This window comes from Otolemur garnettii, unplaced genomic scaffold (assembly GCF_000181295.1).
Source record: "Otolemur garnettii isolate 467f Iridium unplaced genomic scaffold, OtoGar3 scaffold00095, whole genome shotgun sequence".
NCBI classification, from domain to species: Eukaryota; Metazoa; Chordata; class Mammalia; order Primates; family Galagidae; genus Otolemur; species Otolemur garnettii.
In genome coordinates this window covers 7,725,440-7,741,731 of record NW_003852490.1, presented here as the reverse complement: position 1 = coordinate 7,741,731, position 16,292 = coordinate 7,725,440, and the positions used below count along the sequence as shown (strand labels likewise).

Sequence of the window (16,292 nt, the reverse complement as noted above, 5' to 3'; positions counted from 1 at the left end):
AAGACAGTGCTGTGCATCCAAGATTCCTCTGCCCTCAACCAGATATTAATCACCCTGTCACATCTGTGAATCAGGAGTTGGGAAAAAAATTCCCATTTGAGGGTGTGCCATATGGCAGAAACAATCTAGTTAATTTAAACATGATACCAACAAATGAGAAACATTCAAGATGATGGCAGGAGGGGAATGGGAAGTTCCCCACTCTCATTCTGGAATAAAACATCAATAGTTTTTAATTGCTTTCTGAGAACAGCAACCAGAATCCTCCGTCCTTTAGGCCTGATAGTTTTCTGGGGAACACCACTCCACACTGCTCTTCCGAACTGTTGAGAGGGGCCCCCTGCAGTGCTTCTTCAGTTAGGATGTATGCTGAGCAGTGTTTTAGGAATATGTTTATTAAGATTAGCCTGGCCTTGGGGCACTCACCTGTAGTCCCAGCCACTCAGATGGCTGAGGCAGGAGGATGGCTTAAGCCCAGGAGTTCGAGACTGCAGTGAGCTATGATTGTACCATTGCACTTCAGCCTATGTGAGACCCTGTCTCTACAAAAAAAAAGAAGTTAATGATTCATATAGTGCATATAGGTTAGAGAATATTGGGATTTTTTCCCCCTGTGCATCATGATGTGAAAGATCTAAGTTAAAATGTATTTTGAAGCTTCTCTTGGTAAGTGAATGCTATCTGTTGCTAACTGGAAGTAAAGAACCCTTATACAGGAAAAGTTAAGCACCCTTAGATATTCTATGCATGTCACATGGATTGGATTTATCCAGAATTTCAGCTGCTTATAAGATGCAGCACAATAAGCAAAATTTAGTAATTTGTCTTCTATATTGTTTGGATTTTAAAACACTGGTGAGTGAATTAAAAAAGAATTCTGACACAGTCATTTTAGTGACCTCGTTTGTTGAAAAATGCCTTTAATCCTCAAAGGAAATGGAGAGGCTTTGACATAATAGCTTTATTTTTGTAAAGGGAACTGTGTGTGTGTTTTATGATTTAGCTGTGATCAAGGAGTAATGTCAGACATGAACAAGCCTCGTGATTCTTGAACTCAAACCACTAGATCTGAAATGCTCAGGGCTGTCGGTATTTTAAATTAAATTAGATTAAATAGTAATTTTTCATTTTTTGACCTCTTAGGTTACACTTGACAGCAATACGTCAGCATTTTCCTGAACTGAGAATTACTCAGGCCAAATGACATGCCCTGTCCTCTCCTCAGTAACTCAGACCTGATACGATATCGGTTACCTCTAGCGTGGAGGTAGCCTGTCCATGACAGTATCATGCAATAGGATCTTGCTATGGAAAGCTTAAAAACTCAAGGAAGGTTTCACAGATGGTTAGATGCCCCTTGATGCCTGTTGGAGAGAATGCTCTAAGGGCTTTAAGAAGTTGACTTGGCAAATGATGCAATTGAGTGACTTCTCTGAAAAGAGGGTAGATCATCCCTCCCCTCCCCCCATTCTCATGTTAACCAAGGCTTTGGGAATCCAGGGGTGTTCTAGAAAATCCAAAGGTGCTCTGGATCTTGAGAAATTGCCTCACGGCTTCCTGCTTCTCCACGTAAGGGAGGTAAAGATGTGTGTATATCTAGGTTTAGCCGAGCTTGCCCCTTGGTGATCCAGAGAGAGGCTGAAGAGGGGTGCTGGTCAGAAAGGTTAGGGTTGAACAGTCAGTTGCTAGAAGCTTCCAGAGGAAGTTGCTACATTGGTTTAATCTCACAATACCTACAACAGATTCCTCTAGCTTTTACATTTTCTTTCCAACTCCTTGAAGGTAGCCCTTGGGTAGCACCAGGATGTAAGCTGGTTTGTATCATTTTCCTTTTCTGTGGCTTCAGCGTTCAAAAGATTATCCTTCCTGTACTACCCAATCTGACAGATGAATTCAGACCCAAAATGCTAGAAACTTAAATCACAACTCCCTTCAGGAATAATTGTGTTTTTAAAAGGGATAGATACTGGGGTAGGTCAGTACGTAATTCAAAGTAATGTATCCATGAGATGGATATTTTATTTTATTTTATTTTATTTTTTTTGAGACAGAGCCTCAAGCTGTCCCCTGGGCAGAGTGCGGTGGCATTACAGCTCACAGCAACCTCCAACTCCTGGGCCCAAGCGAGTCTCCTGCCTCCGCCTCCCAAGTAGCTGGGACCACAGGCGCCCGCCACAACGCCTGACTATTTTTTGATTGCAGCCGTCATTGTTGTTTGGCGGGTCTGGGCTGGGGATTCGAACCCACCACCTTAGGTGTACGTGGCTGGCGCCTTAGCCGACTGAGCTATAGGCGCCGAGCCGAGATGGATATTTTAAATGCGGACTTGTTTGCTGTGTATCAGGGAGATCTAGAGAAATGGCAGAGCCTTCTGCCTTCAGATAAGACCACTGGGATTACCACTGCTGCTGTGAAATTTGTGTCCATAATTGAGCAGTGTGATTCCAGGAAAGACCTGTGGCCTTGGTGTCAGAAGGCCTGAGTTCAAATGCTAAAGCTCTTAATATCTTTGTGGCTTTGGGGAATTCACTTAACTTCTTTGACCTTGTGTTTTTCCATGTGCTAAAACCCTGCCTCACTTGTGGGATTGTTCCAAGTATCAAAGTGAAAGAGAATGGGTATGAAAGCCTTGATGAAACCAGAAATATTATCAGGGCTTAGTATTGGATCAAGCCCAGTAAACCTTGTTTCATTGATTTGTGGCTTGATTTTCCTCTTTCCCTTTGTGGTCTCCTTCCCCTCTCACCTCCTTATTATGCAAGGTTGAATAATTACACTTAGATATGGCTTATTACACATAAGAATACAGAAACCAATGATATATCCGTATGAAGTTCTTCCTTGAGATAATAGACGTCATAAAACGTGCATGTACATTTAAATGTATAACTCGGCATATCTTCTAATTGTTATTATCTTTTGAGAATAATGAAGAATTTGAGGGCTTGATCACAGTTACACTCCTAGCACTCTACCAGCCTGAGCAAGACTGAGAACCTAGCTCCACTAAGAATAGAAAAATTAGCTGGGCATAGTGGTGCATGCCTGTAGTCCTAGCTACATGGGAGTCTGAGGCAAGAGGATGGCTTGAGCCCAAGAGGTTGCTGTGAGCTATGATGCCACAGTACTCTATCCAGAGCCATAAAGTGAGAGTCTGTCTCTAAAAACAAAGAAAGAGAATTTGAGTTTGTATAGGACATGTCCAGTTGATGCAAAAAATATTTCTGCATAAGAAATCGGAAGGATTCATGTTGTTTAGTGCTTGCATAAAGCAGTGAAGAAAATAAGGTATTCTTCTGAGCTACCCTGAATTGTTTTTAGCTGATTGAAACTTAAATGGGCCATGGGCAAATGCTTCTGAGGACTGAAGATTTAATGAACCTTAAATTGCAAATCAAAGAGATGTAAAACACACAGGCAGCAGACCCACACAGGCAAAGAATGGATGTGGGTACCAAGGAGGTGGTCCTCAGGGCTCTAGCCATCCAGTTACTATCTAGAGAGACCCAGTTGCATATAAATGTTGCTTTTCCAGACACCCTTTATGTGTGAATCTTTAGGAGTTGAAATCATAGCCTGGGATATGTCGTTTTTGTTATTACTAAGGGGTGACTGTTGATAGTGATATCTGTTTTGGGTAAAAGAGATGGTACCATATTTGTGCTTTTTCTAAAGAATTAACATTTATAGGAGGGTTTTGTGGCTCAGGGACTTTGCCTTTTAAGTGGGACATAATACCTCTGATGTGTAATGTTTTTGGCCCCCCCTTTTGCATTTTTTACACCCACTCTCTGCTGCCTTGTATTGGTTCTTCCAATCTTTTGTCCCCTTTGTAGGGTGAGTGCAGCCCAGAGAGAGACATTGCCAGTAGGCTCAGCTTTAACAAGGAGGCTGGACCTGACAACACAAAAGAATGAAGGAGAGAGGAGCGCGGGCCAGGCTGGCAGGATGGAGTGAGGGGAGAGGAAAGATGGCAGAGATGCATATAAAGCGGGAGCCTGGCACACTGCAGGCCCTCCATACATGCATGGATGGTTCTTTCATTTATTTAATGGATATCTGTTTAGCTTTTACCATGTGCCAGGTTCTATGAATAGAGGAGAAACACAGCCAGCAGTAGAGAGTGTAGGTCTGTTTTTACTCACTCAACTCATGGCACATCAAATGACTTGTTCTCTCCTTAGCAAGAAACAGAAAATCGATATTCCATTGCTTTTCCATTGGCATTCAGCCCATGCTACTTTGGGGGAAAAAAAAAAGAAGCAAAACTCAACCATAGAAATTTTCCGGTGGAGTCATTGCCATGTGTCCCCTTGGTGCTCAGAGATGCTGCAGTGGATGGCATCATTCAGGAGGGTGTGACACAGCTGGAGTTCAGGTGACCCAGAGGACTCTCTCAGGCTGTCTCCCATCCCTTCTGGCTTGCTGTTGTGCTAGCTGAGCTTGGGAGTTGGGCCCAGAATGATTAAACATTTTTCATATGCCTGCTGTGGCCATTGACAGCTGCTTTGCCAATAGATCTGCAGTGAGGTTTACCATGGCAGCTGCTGGGATGGTCACCTCGGGCCCCAGTGCTGGGAGCTGGGGTGGGAGAGTTGGCTGGAAAATCTTGTCATGCAGCACAGACAGCCTGGCGAAGGGAGAGGGACCCAGAGGTCAAGTTCACACTGGGTCAAATATGTGTTCTCAACACTAGTTAAAACAAACATTTAGGAACCATAAATTCAGTGTTGCGATAGTACTTAAACCTTCACGGGGAAGGCCTGCTCCAGCCCGAGGGCCGCTGACCATCCCGCCTTTCCCCTGCCTGCTCTGTTTTATTGAAGTTTCTGCTGCACAGTGAACCCTTGGCCCTTAGGAAGCCTGACTTGTTGAAAAGACTTTTGGCAGTCACAGGGATTTGCTGTTTCTGACCCTGTTATTTGTTGTCTTGGCAATTCTAAACATACTCAAACATGTTTGGGAGCTTGAATTAAATTTTCCTAAAATGCAGATTTTTGCTTCCAAGTCTTTTTTAGCAATGAAAGGAACAACTCGAGAGTATGGGGCAGTGTCAACCTTTCAACACTGACCAAGATCAGACCCTGTGTCGAGGAGCTGCCCTGGGGTCAAGGCTACTGGGCAGGGTCGTGGAGTGGAGAGCACTTTCCTGATAGCACACTTTCAGAAGCGGGCGTGATTTCCAGGTGGGGAGCAGTGCTCAGTTACCTCAGGTCCTGTGGCTCCTTCTGCTGCCCTGAGCTGCCTGGGCATCAGATATTCTCTCCTGAGGTCTTGGTCCCCAGACAGCCTTAACTCATCTGGATTGACTTTCACTGCCTAAATTCACTTCGTTGTTTTTCAAGCCTTGTGTGTTTGCTAGGGCCGCTGTAACCAAGTACCACAACTGGGTGGTTTAGAACAAAAGACATTTTTGGTCTCAGGGTTCTGAAGGCCAGACATCCCAAATCAAGGTTGAGGGCTGTGAGGAAGGATCCATTTGGGGCTTCTCTCCTTGGCCTGGAGGTGGCTGCCACCTCCCTGTCTCCACACATCCTCTATGCCCGTGTCTCTGTGTCCAGATTTCTCCTCCCATGAGGACACTGGTTGTATTGGCTTAGGCCTCACCCTCATGACTTCATTTTATGTCAGTGACCTCTGTAAAGACCCTCTGCAAATGCAGTCACATTCTGAGGTACTTGGGGTTGAGCTTCCAACAGATCTTTGTTAGAGGGAGGGGCACAGTTCAACTCATCACACAGCCTGTGGGTGCTGTGTCTGTGGGCTGGAGAGGTAGAGCCCTCAGGGATTCCCTGGCAACTGACCCAAGGATGGGTGGGTGAGGTCTGATCCGGCCCCCATCACACAGTCTGGACCAGGTGTCCTCAAACTATGGCCCATGGGCCACATGTGGCCCACCTAGGACATTTATCTGGCCTGCCGGGTGTTTTTGCTGCTGCTGCCTGTCCTGCTTAGCAGCCGACTCATCTCGGGGCCTGCAGTCCAGCCCTCCAGCGGTCTGAGGGACAGTGAACTGGCCTCCTGTTTAAAAAGTTTGAGGACCCCTGGTCTGGACTGTGGCCCTAACTCCATTTCTTCCCTAATGCAGGAGTCCTGGTTACTCCAGGGGGTGTTAGAAGAGATGGGGGTATTGGCCACTGGGATTTCGTTTATCCCTTGGCCATTTTTCCTGGCCTATTTTATAGAGATTCTAGATTGGTGGGTTCTTAAATGTGTTCTGTCTAGTGCAGCGGTTCTCAACCTGTGGGTTGTGACCCCTTTTTAACAATGAAAATACATTGCAGCATTAGGAAGGTTGAGAACCACTGGTCTAGCAGGACCACTGGAGGAATTTGTTAAAATGCTTTGTTGTGTCAGAATCTTTGGGTTTTTAGTCAGCACCCTGGGTTGTGGTGATGGAGGTGGCCCACATTATGAGAAACTGATTGAGGAGGCACGCTGTCCTGGGCAATATTTATGACCCTTTGTGTGGGAGTTCAATCAATTTTGAATAGAATATGCAAAGATTGCTACATACGGATTTTTTCATCCAGTTTTTCTTTAGTTGAATATTTGATATATGTGTATATTTTTTGAAGAGTTGGACATTTATAGTGTTGTTGAATGATTAAAGTACTGTTTTATAAAAAAGATTTAAATATTTTGAAACACTCGAGTGTTTTTTCCCTCTAATATTCTGTCTTTAATTATAAGGGCCCAGCACAGTGGCTCATGCCTGTAATCCCGACACTTTGGGAGGCTGAAGTGGGAGGATTGCTTGAGACCAGCAGTTTGAGACCAGTCTGGGTAACAGGGAGACCCCCATCTCTATAAAAAATAAAAAAAAATTAGCTGGGTGCTGTGGCACAGGCCTCTAGTCCCAGGTTGTTGGGTTGCTGAGGCAGGAGGATTGCTTGAGCCAGGGAGTTTCAGGTTGCAGTGAGCTATGGTGATGCTGCTGCATTCCAACCTGGGCAATGGAGCAAGCCCAGGCCTCAGTTAAAAAGCAAATAAGGAAAATTTTTAAAATACACAAAAGCATAGAAAATAATATATTTAGCTGCTACCCGGCAGGGTTGTCTTTTTAAAAACTCTCTGATGTAGTAATTAAGCATGGTGATTTATAGGTAAGGGAGAAAATGTGGCCCTATCTTATTCTAAATGCATATTTTACTAATGATGCTTCCTGCCTTCTCAGTGGAGAGAAAATAGTACATAATTTGTTGGTGTGACACAAATTGGTTGTTTTGTTACTTATGGAAAAACAGGGCAGGGCTGTACTTACAGGCATACTTCAGTGATATTGAGGGTTCAGTTCCAGACCAGTGCACTAAAGTGAATATTGCAATAAAGCTAGTCACACAATTTTTTTAAGTTTCCCAGTGCATACAAAAGTTATACTGCAGTCTGTTAAGTGCGCAATGGCATTATGTCTTAAAAAACAGTGTACATACCTTCATTTGAAAATGCTTTATTATTAAAAATTGCTGACGGTCCTCTGATCAGCCTTCAGTGATTTGCAGTCATTTTGCTGGGGGAGGGTTTTGCCTCTGTTTTGATGGCTGGTGACTGATCAGGGTGGTGGTTGCTGTGACTGTCTTAAAATAAGACAATGAAGTTTGCTGCATCTATGGAGTCTGCCCTTCACAGAAGATTTCTCTGCAGTATGTGATGCTCTTTGATGGCATTTGACCCAGAGTAGAGCTTCTTTCAAAATTGGAGTCCTGTCACTCCTTGCCATTGCTTTTATCAACTAGAAGTTTATCAACTTTTATAACTGGTATATTTAATAATCTAAATACTTGGTTGTCATTTCAGCAATGTTCATAACATTGTTACCAGCAGTGCATTCTACCTCAAGAAACCACTTTCTTTGCTCATCCATAAGGAGCATTCCGTCATGTATAGCAGCAATTCAGTCCTATCTTCAGGCTTCACTTGTAATTTCGCAGTTCTCTTACTGAAGTCTGGAACCCCTCAAAGTCATCCATGAAAGTTAGAATTAGCTTCTTCCAAATTCCTCTTCGTGTTGATATTTTAACCTCTTCCGTGAATCACAAATGTTCTTAATGACATTTAGAATGGTGAACCCTTTCCTGAAAGTTTTCAGTTTCCATTAGAGGAATTTCTATTCAGGGCAGTTATAGCATTATGAAATGTATTTCTTAGATAAAAAGACCTGAAAGTTGAAATCACTCCTTGATCCCTGGGCTGTAGAATGGATGTTGTGTTAGCAGTCATGACAACAACGTTCATCTCCATCGGAATTCTTGGGTGTCCAGGTACATTGCCAGGGATCAGTGATATCTTGAGAAGAATCTTTTTTTCTGAGCAGTGTGTCTCAAGAGTGGGCTTAAAATATGGAGTAAACCACACTGTGAACAGATGAGCTACCATCTAGGTTTTTTGGTGCAATTTATAGGGCACAGGGAGAGTAGATATAGACTAATTCTTAAGGGCCCTGGGATTTTCAGAATGGTCAGTGAGCACTGACTTATGTGAAAGTCACCAGCTACGCAAACCCTAACAGGAGAGTCAGCCTGTCCTTTGAAACTTTGAAGCCAGACATTAATTTCTCTTCTCCAGCTGTGAAATCTTAGATGGCATAATCTTTCAATATGAGGTTGTTTGATCTTCAAGGAAAATGTGTTGTTTTGTGTAACCATCTTCATCAGATCTTAGCTGGGGCTTCTGGGTGACTTGCTACAGCTTGTCCGTCGGCACCTGCTGCTTCACCTAGTACTTTTATGTTATTGAGTTGGCTTCTTTCCTTTAACCTCAGGAACCCCCATTCCTGCTGCCTTCACATTTTCTTCTGCAGCTTCCTCACCTCTCTCAGCCTTCAGAGAATTGAAGAGAATTAGGCCCTTGCTCTGGATTAGGCTTTGGCTTAGGGGAATGTTGTGGCTGGTTTGATCTTCTGTCCAGACTGCTCAGACTTTCTCCATATCAGCAACAAGTTTGTCTTGCTTTCTTATCATTCATGTTTTCACTGGAGTAGCACTTTTAATTTCCTTCAAGAACATTTCCTCTGCAGTCACATTTTGGCTAACTATTGGGTGCAAGAGGCCTAACTTTCCGCCTGTCTTGGCATTTGCTGTGCCTTCTGCACTAAGCTTAATCGTTTTTAGTTTTCGATTTAAAATGAAGGATGTGTGACTTTTCCTTTCATTTGGACACTTAGTGGCCATTTTGGGGTTATTGACTGGGCTAATATCAATATTATTGTGTCTCAGGGAATAGGGAGGCCCAAGGAGAAGGAGAGAGTTGGGGAACAGCGGGTTGGTGGAGCAGTCAGAACACACATAAATATTTATCAGTTCAGTTCACTGTGGTTCTCGGTACCCCAATTACAATAGTGACATCAAAGATCGCTGATCATAGATCACCTTAACAGATTTAATAATAATGGAAAAGTCTAAAATAGCGTGAGAACTACCAAAATGTGATGGAGACATGAAGTGAGCCTTTGCTGTTGGCAAAATGACACCAATATACTTGCTTGATGTGAGTTCACCACAACCTTTTAAAATTTGTAAAAAATGCAGTATCCAATGAAGAGCAATAAAATGAAGCAGAATAAAGAATGTGCCTGTATGTGCCTGTGCTAATTTCCACCTCTTCATTTGCCCTACTTTTTATGGATTGAGCTTCCATGTAGACACAGCCTGTTGGATACTGAGGCATCATTTAGACTCAAGACCATGTGGTTGCAAGAAACAACCTGCCTTACCTGCATTTGTTGGCTTCCTCCTCTCACTTGGTCTCAGTTTGGCTTGCCCTGGGCTAGACGGAGAGTCCTTAGCAGCTAGAAGTTCAGTCTTTGGAATTAGAATACAGGGGCTCACTCTGCGACCTTGGGTAGACAACCGTCAGACCTGGGACAGGGCTGAGTTAACTCCATTCAAAAACAGGTAGAATGGCAGTCTCTGTCATCATCCAGAGGGGGCTGCCTGGGGTCATATGTGAAAGATCTGTAGAGAGCAGGGCCCTGCAAATTACTCGACAAAAAGGAGTGCTCAGGGGCGCTCATTTGCCAACTCAAGACTGACCCTCCTCCCTGCCCTGACTCTTCCACTACCCTCTTCTCAGGTCCCCTGGATAATCATGGCTCCCTCTTTGGCCCCAAGCATTCTGATTTCACTCTTCCTTGGCTCTGTGTATAGCTGGGCCGGTGGAAGAGGCATCTGTCTCATTAGTTTCCAGTACCCAAGTCCTTTGCTTTGCTACAGTACAGATGCTGACTTGAGTAGAATTGAACTAGCATCTCTGATTTTGCTGTGTTGCAAATGCTGTCTTTTAGATATTATAAAAGGAACTCTGCTTTTGCTTTTCCTTGTTTACTCTCACCTTTTGGCAGTAATTTCCATTTGTTTTTCTTTCCTGCCTATTTTCCGTGTGTTTATCGTTGCCCAGCAGACCCTGCTGATTATGACAGCTCTTGAAGGGCACACACAGCACCTTACCCTGTTTCCTCTGCTTTCCCTCCGTAAGCCTGCCCTGGCATGGCCCAAACTTTAAGATGACTTTTCCTTTCTCCTTGCCAATTTTAGAATCTTTCTGCTCAACATCATCATCTGATAGAGATTTGGGACTAAGTGAAATGAATGTTGTATGATTTTCCCTGTAATTTTAGATCCCCAAATACTGCTCTTGGCCAACGACACTATTCCCTGTGGCTTTTTCACTCCACCGCATTTGAGTAATATTGTTGGCATGGATGTAAGTAAACAGTTTGCGAAACGTCGTGTTTTGTAAATTAGAAGATGGATGGGCTGGTTTTTAAATATATGCTCTTGGTTCTCCTGGGCCAGAGGAAAGATGAATTTGGTTAGTGGATGGGAAGATGAATTAGGAGAGGGTGTTGCTGTGCGAAGTTGATGTGGTGAACTTTATTGAACTGATATGATCAGTTATTTAAAAGTGAGAACCAAGTGGCTGGAGGGGAAACTTCAGAGGGATTTTGATAATGAGATTAGGAAGGGAACTCCTTCCGGAGGAGACAGGATAAAATCAGGAGAAAGTCACCATAAGAAAATATGATGATAAGATGGTTGTTGGTATATTTTGCTTACTTCTTGTCTTTGTAGACTTAAAAATATTTTTTATTTCCTATAGGATTAGTTAATAATTTCAGTGTGACTTTTAATTTTGCATGAATTTCATTTTATCCTTGTTATTTTTATTTTTCTGGAGACAGAGTCTTACTTTATCTCCCACGACAGAGTGTCATGGTATTACAGCTCACAGCAGCCTCCAACTGCTGGGCTTAGGCGATTCTCTTGCCTCAGCCTCCCTACTAGCTGGAACTACAGGTGCCCCCCGTAACACTTAGCTATTTTTTGTTGCAGTTTGGCTGGGGCTGGGTTCCAGCCCACCACCCTTGCTGTATGGGGCTGGTGCCCTACTCACTGAGCCACAGGCACCGCCCCATTGTTATTTTTAATTAAAAATTAGAACCTCTGTCCTTTCACCTATAAGTATTTCATTTTAACACTATATAAGCAGATAGTTAACAGCATCTTCAAAATATGTTTATTGTAAAAGCTGCTTAAATTGGCCAAGATGTCGTATTACCTCATCTTGATAAATCATTTGCTACAGTGATTAATTCAAGAGTGGAGAAACTTCTGCCTCTTTATTGGCTGTGAAACTTCAAGCAGATCAGTGAACTCCTCTGAGACTTTTCTTGACCTTCCAATGAGGAGAGTACCATTCATCACTCAGCCTCACTCAGGGCATATCAGGAATATAAATCTTCTTTTCTCTTAACACTTTTCACATGGTTTTAGAGTCACCTGTGTATTTGTCTGGCTTCCCTGCTTGAAAGTGAGCTCTGTCGGGGTAGGAGTCATACCATAGCCATCTTTTTGTTCTCAGTACCTGGGAAGCACATAGACCTTTATGGAATGATTGAATGAATGGAAGCGTCTGCAGCTAAGGACACAATAGTTAAAGCAAGTAGACAACTTTCAGAATGGGAAAAGATATTTACATGTTACTAATCTGGCAAACAGTTGATAACTAGAATCTACAGAGAACTCAAATTAATCAACAAAAAAAGAGCGAACAATCCCATCTATCACTGGACAAGAGACATAAACAGAACCTTCTCTGAAGACTGATGAATGGCCAGTAAACATGGAAAAATGCTCATCATCCTTAATCATCAGAGAAATGCAAGTCAAAACCACCCTGAGATATCACCTAACCCCAGTGAGAATAGCCCATATCACAAAGTTCCAAAGTTGCAGATGCTGGTGTGAATGTGGAGAGAAGGGAACCCTTTTCCACCATTGGTGGAACTCAAACTAATATGGCCTCTTTGGAAAGAAGTGTGGCGAATCCTCAAAGAACTCAAAATAGACCTTCCATTTGATCCCACAATTCCATTTTAGGCATCTATCCAGAAGAAAAAAACATCATTTTATCATAAGAACATTTGTACTAGGTTGTTTATTATGGCTCAGTTTGCAGTTGCCAAAATGTAGAAACAACCTGAATGCCCATCAGCCCAGGAATGGATTAATAAACTGTGGTATATGTAAACCATGGATTGCTATTCAGTCATTAAAAAAGATGGAGACCCTACATCTTTTGTATTAACCTGGATGGAGTTGAAACACACTCTTTTTAATACAGTATCACAAGAATGGAAAAGCAAATATCCAAATATGCTCAATGCTAATATGAAGCTAATAGACAAACTAATACATGCTCACACAGGGAAAAAACTCAATTCAGTTCAAGATGGGGGAAGGGGAGGAGAGAGAGGGCAAAAGGAGGGGGGAGGGAGATTGGAGTGCTCCCACCTAATGCGCACAATGTATATCACACACCTCCTGGGTATAGAACTCAACTACAACAGGGACTCTACCTAACAAATGCAAACGTTGTAACCTAATTGTTTGTACCCTCGTATTAATCTGAAATAAAAAAATATGAATGAATGGATTCATTGGTTATACTTTGATCAAGCTTCTGTATACTAGCTACCAGTGCACAGAAGGTGTTAAGTATTATGGAAAAAACCAAAACAGGGTGTAAGGCTGGAGAATGACAGGGCTGGGTGTGTGTATGTGTGGGGCGTATGTCAGGGAAGGAAGTGACATGTGAGACCTGTGTGATAGGAAAGGGTCTGGGAGAGGGGCATTTCAGGCCAACAGAGCAGCTAGCACAAAGGTCATGGGGTGGGAACAGGCCTGACCCTCTGCAGGGGTATAAATCAGTATTGTTGGGTTGTCATTGAGGGCTGTAGTAAGAGACAATGACATGGGCTGGATGCCAAGTTGGGTCTTGTAGTAAGATAATAGGGGGCACTGTACAATACTTTATAAATGCAAGTGGATTTTATTATTAAGGAATTAAGAAAAATATAAGAGTTGGTGTTTTTTTTAAGGCATGGAAAAGAATGTTTTACATAGAAAATCCATTAAATCACCTTATTTTTTATTCGTGAGAAAAACTGCATATGGAATATTGAAATACCCACACAAACTATGTGTCCACACACCAGTTATTGTCCTAGCCTGACCACCTGCATTGTGCCCAGCTTGCTGGACAGCCCCGGGCTGATTGCCCCCTTTAAGCATCTACTGGGCTCTGGCAGGAAGGTCAGACATTCATCAGGGCCATGAGGCTGAGACTTAAGATAAAAGTATAACGGTTTAGAAGGACAAGTCTGTGGTCACTTCTATGTTAAAAGTCAAATTATGGGGATCCTTACAGGGGACTAAGTAAAAAAAGTTCAATCTCTTAAAAACTAATAATAAAAAGTCTCATTTTGATAATCATAGAGAATTCACACAGAGCAGACAGCATGTGTCCAGTATTTATGGAACACATTTGAATGCTGTTCTGAAGTTTTGTTTATTTCCCTTCAAACCCCCCCCCTAAATTTGATTTACAAGTTACCCACTGGCTCCACCTCTCATTCTGTGGTAAAGAGTAAATAACATGAGGCTTATAAAAATGATTCACAGGAGAGTCATTTACACAAAAGATGATATTATTGTTAAGGTTTTTATAGCTGCCTTGTGAAAATTTTTTCTACAATGTGTTGGTGTATTTTTTTTGTCTTAAAAAATAGAATCCTTAAAAACCCATCCAGTTTTAGTGGGTTTTTGCTGATGAAAGAGCTTATGTCTCAGATCCTTATCTTGACCACCAAGTTTATCAGTGGTGTCTCTGGGACATCTACAAGGGTAAATATAGCCAAGTATACCTACATTTCTACTTTAATCCACTCTTCCCTGGGTATTTCGTCTCCTCTAAGGAGAGGGCAGGCAAAGATAAGAATCTTTCTTTTGAGAAATCCCTATTTATTTCTTTCTGTTTCAGTGAAATAGTTAAGTTAGTCTAAAATTTCTTGGTAATTAGAGGTGAAATAATACAGACGATTAGTAAATTAAAGGCAGCGACTGTGTTTTTTTTCACTTTTTTATCCATTAGAAAGTTGGCCTGGACAGCAGTTCTGTGTATACAATAGACCCTCAGTAAGTTTCTTGATTAATAAGCGTTGCAAGTCACATTTGTGTCTGAGTGGAAAACCAGCTGAAATTCATTTAAATCAATGAATACCAAGATTATGTTGTGAAGTAGTTCTTTTTGTTACAGAGAATGCATATTACAACAAAACATCCCTGTGTAATAGTTTGCAAGGCACGGTTTTGAGTGTTAGGGGCTCTTTCCCTGGTAAAATGTCCCCATTTCTTCCTTTAATACAGACTTCTCGAACTGGCACTTAATAGACTTTTAACCGGTGGTTCTCAAAGTGTAGACCCTGAACCAGGGCATCAGCTTCCCCTGGGGACCTGTTAGAGGTGCGCAGTCTCCCCTCCACCCTCTCCCCCTTCACTTGCTGAACCAGGACTCAGGGCCGAGCCATCTGTGTTTTAACTGGCCCTCGAGGGGATTTTGACACAGCTATGACTTGAGAACTACTGTTCCAGCTGAACCTAACTCCTCTTCCTCCTTCATACCTCCCTGCCGTGATCACTTGTGGCAGCATGAGGGGGACAGGGAACCCAACTCCTTTGGGCTCTACACCTTGGGGATGGGCTTGTTTTCCCCTCTCATTTCTGCTTTAGGGAGAGTTTGCATGATAAAAAGCCCAGTTTCCCCTGGGTTTAGCTGGGAACCCTACAGTGGATTCTGAGCACATTAACTATATTCTGTACTGTGTGCTCACTGAGAACCAAAGAAATCATTTGCCATCCAGTGACTACACCTGTACGTGGGGTTTTACACCTTTAGGGCTTCTAAGTTCTACTCTGTTCCTCAACAAAGAGGATGCTGAAAGCACAATTCTGTTCTTGGAAGCTGTGTTTATCAAGGGGTGGTCCCTGAGGCCCCTGCAGCAGCCCCACGTAGGATGTGTACCCCGTCCAGTCTGTCCTCCTGCAGACTACTGAATCAGAGCCCCCGGGGGTGCACCCCATAGCCCTCATTGTCAAAAGCACCCAGCTGACTGTTCCACCCTGAAGCCTGGGGTGGGGGCTGGGTTTTAAATTGAAAACACCAAAGATGTCCGAGGTACAGAATGATAGAAGAGATATTACAAAATCAACGAAAGCAACAAAGGAGCGATTGTGACATTTTGAAGGCAGGCGCCATTATTTGTTTCTAAAATACTTTCAAAGGGAAGTGAAGGACAAGCTCTTGTCCAGAGCGTGTCCTCAGTGTTGGCAGGGCCAGTGCTTCCTTGTGTCAAGATCAGGAAGTTCAGGCACAGAGACGATGAAGGGGCCTGCCTGGCCGTTCCTTGGGGCCCTGCTGACTCAGTCCTGGAAGTCGCTGGAGGTATGCATCAGATGTTTGGAAACAACCCAGTGAAGAATCTCAGCAGTGACACATACTTTTATTCGATGTGTATTTGGGAAAGGAATCGCCTATTCTAAAACTACGACCCTTTGTAGAAAGAGCTGAAGACGGAGTTGGTTTGCTTCTCCTGCGACTTAGGAACTATTATTTCCATTATGTAACTTTTCTTTTTTCCCCGTAGAATAAGTGGATACGAAGATACTTTGCCTGAGTGCTGAATAATAATTAGATCTTTTAAAAATACTAGTTCCTCCCCAGGTACAAAAGCATTTTCTTGGGGAAATGTATTTAAATCATCAGGTTTTGTAGTAATAGTACGTATTTTATCCCCCCCCCCCAGTGCTAGCAGCATGTAGCTCTGTCTAGCTGCATGTTACCTTGCACAAAGCATCCAAATGTTTAAACAGCATGTGAAGGATGCCATCTTAGGAAATGCTGCTAAAATTTTGACAAGACTCAGATTTGAAGGGATTACTTAAACATATGGATTT

The 16,292-nt window shown here is 42.8% G+C and overlaps 1 protein-coding gene across 1 annotated transcript in view; it reads left to right on the top strand.

Moving 5' to 3' along the window:
* Nucleotides 1-16,292, top strand: part of LTBP1 (latent transforming growth factor beta binding protein 1) — a 437,504-nt gene that overhangs the window by 1,818 nt on the left and 419,394 nt on the right. The window lies entirely within an intron of this gene.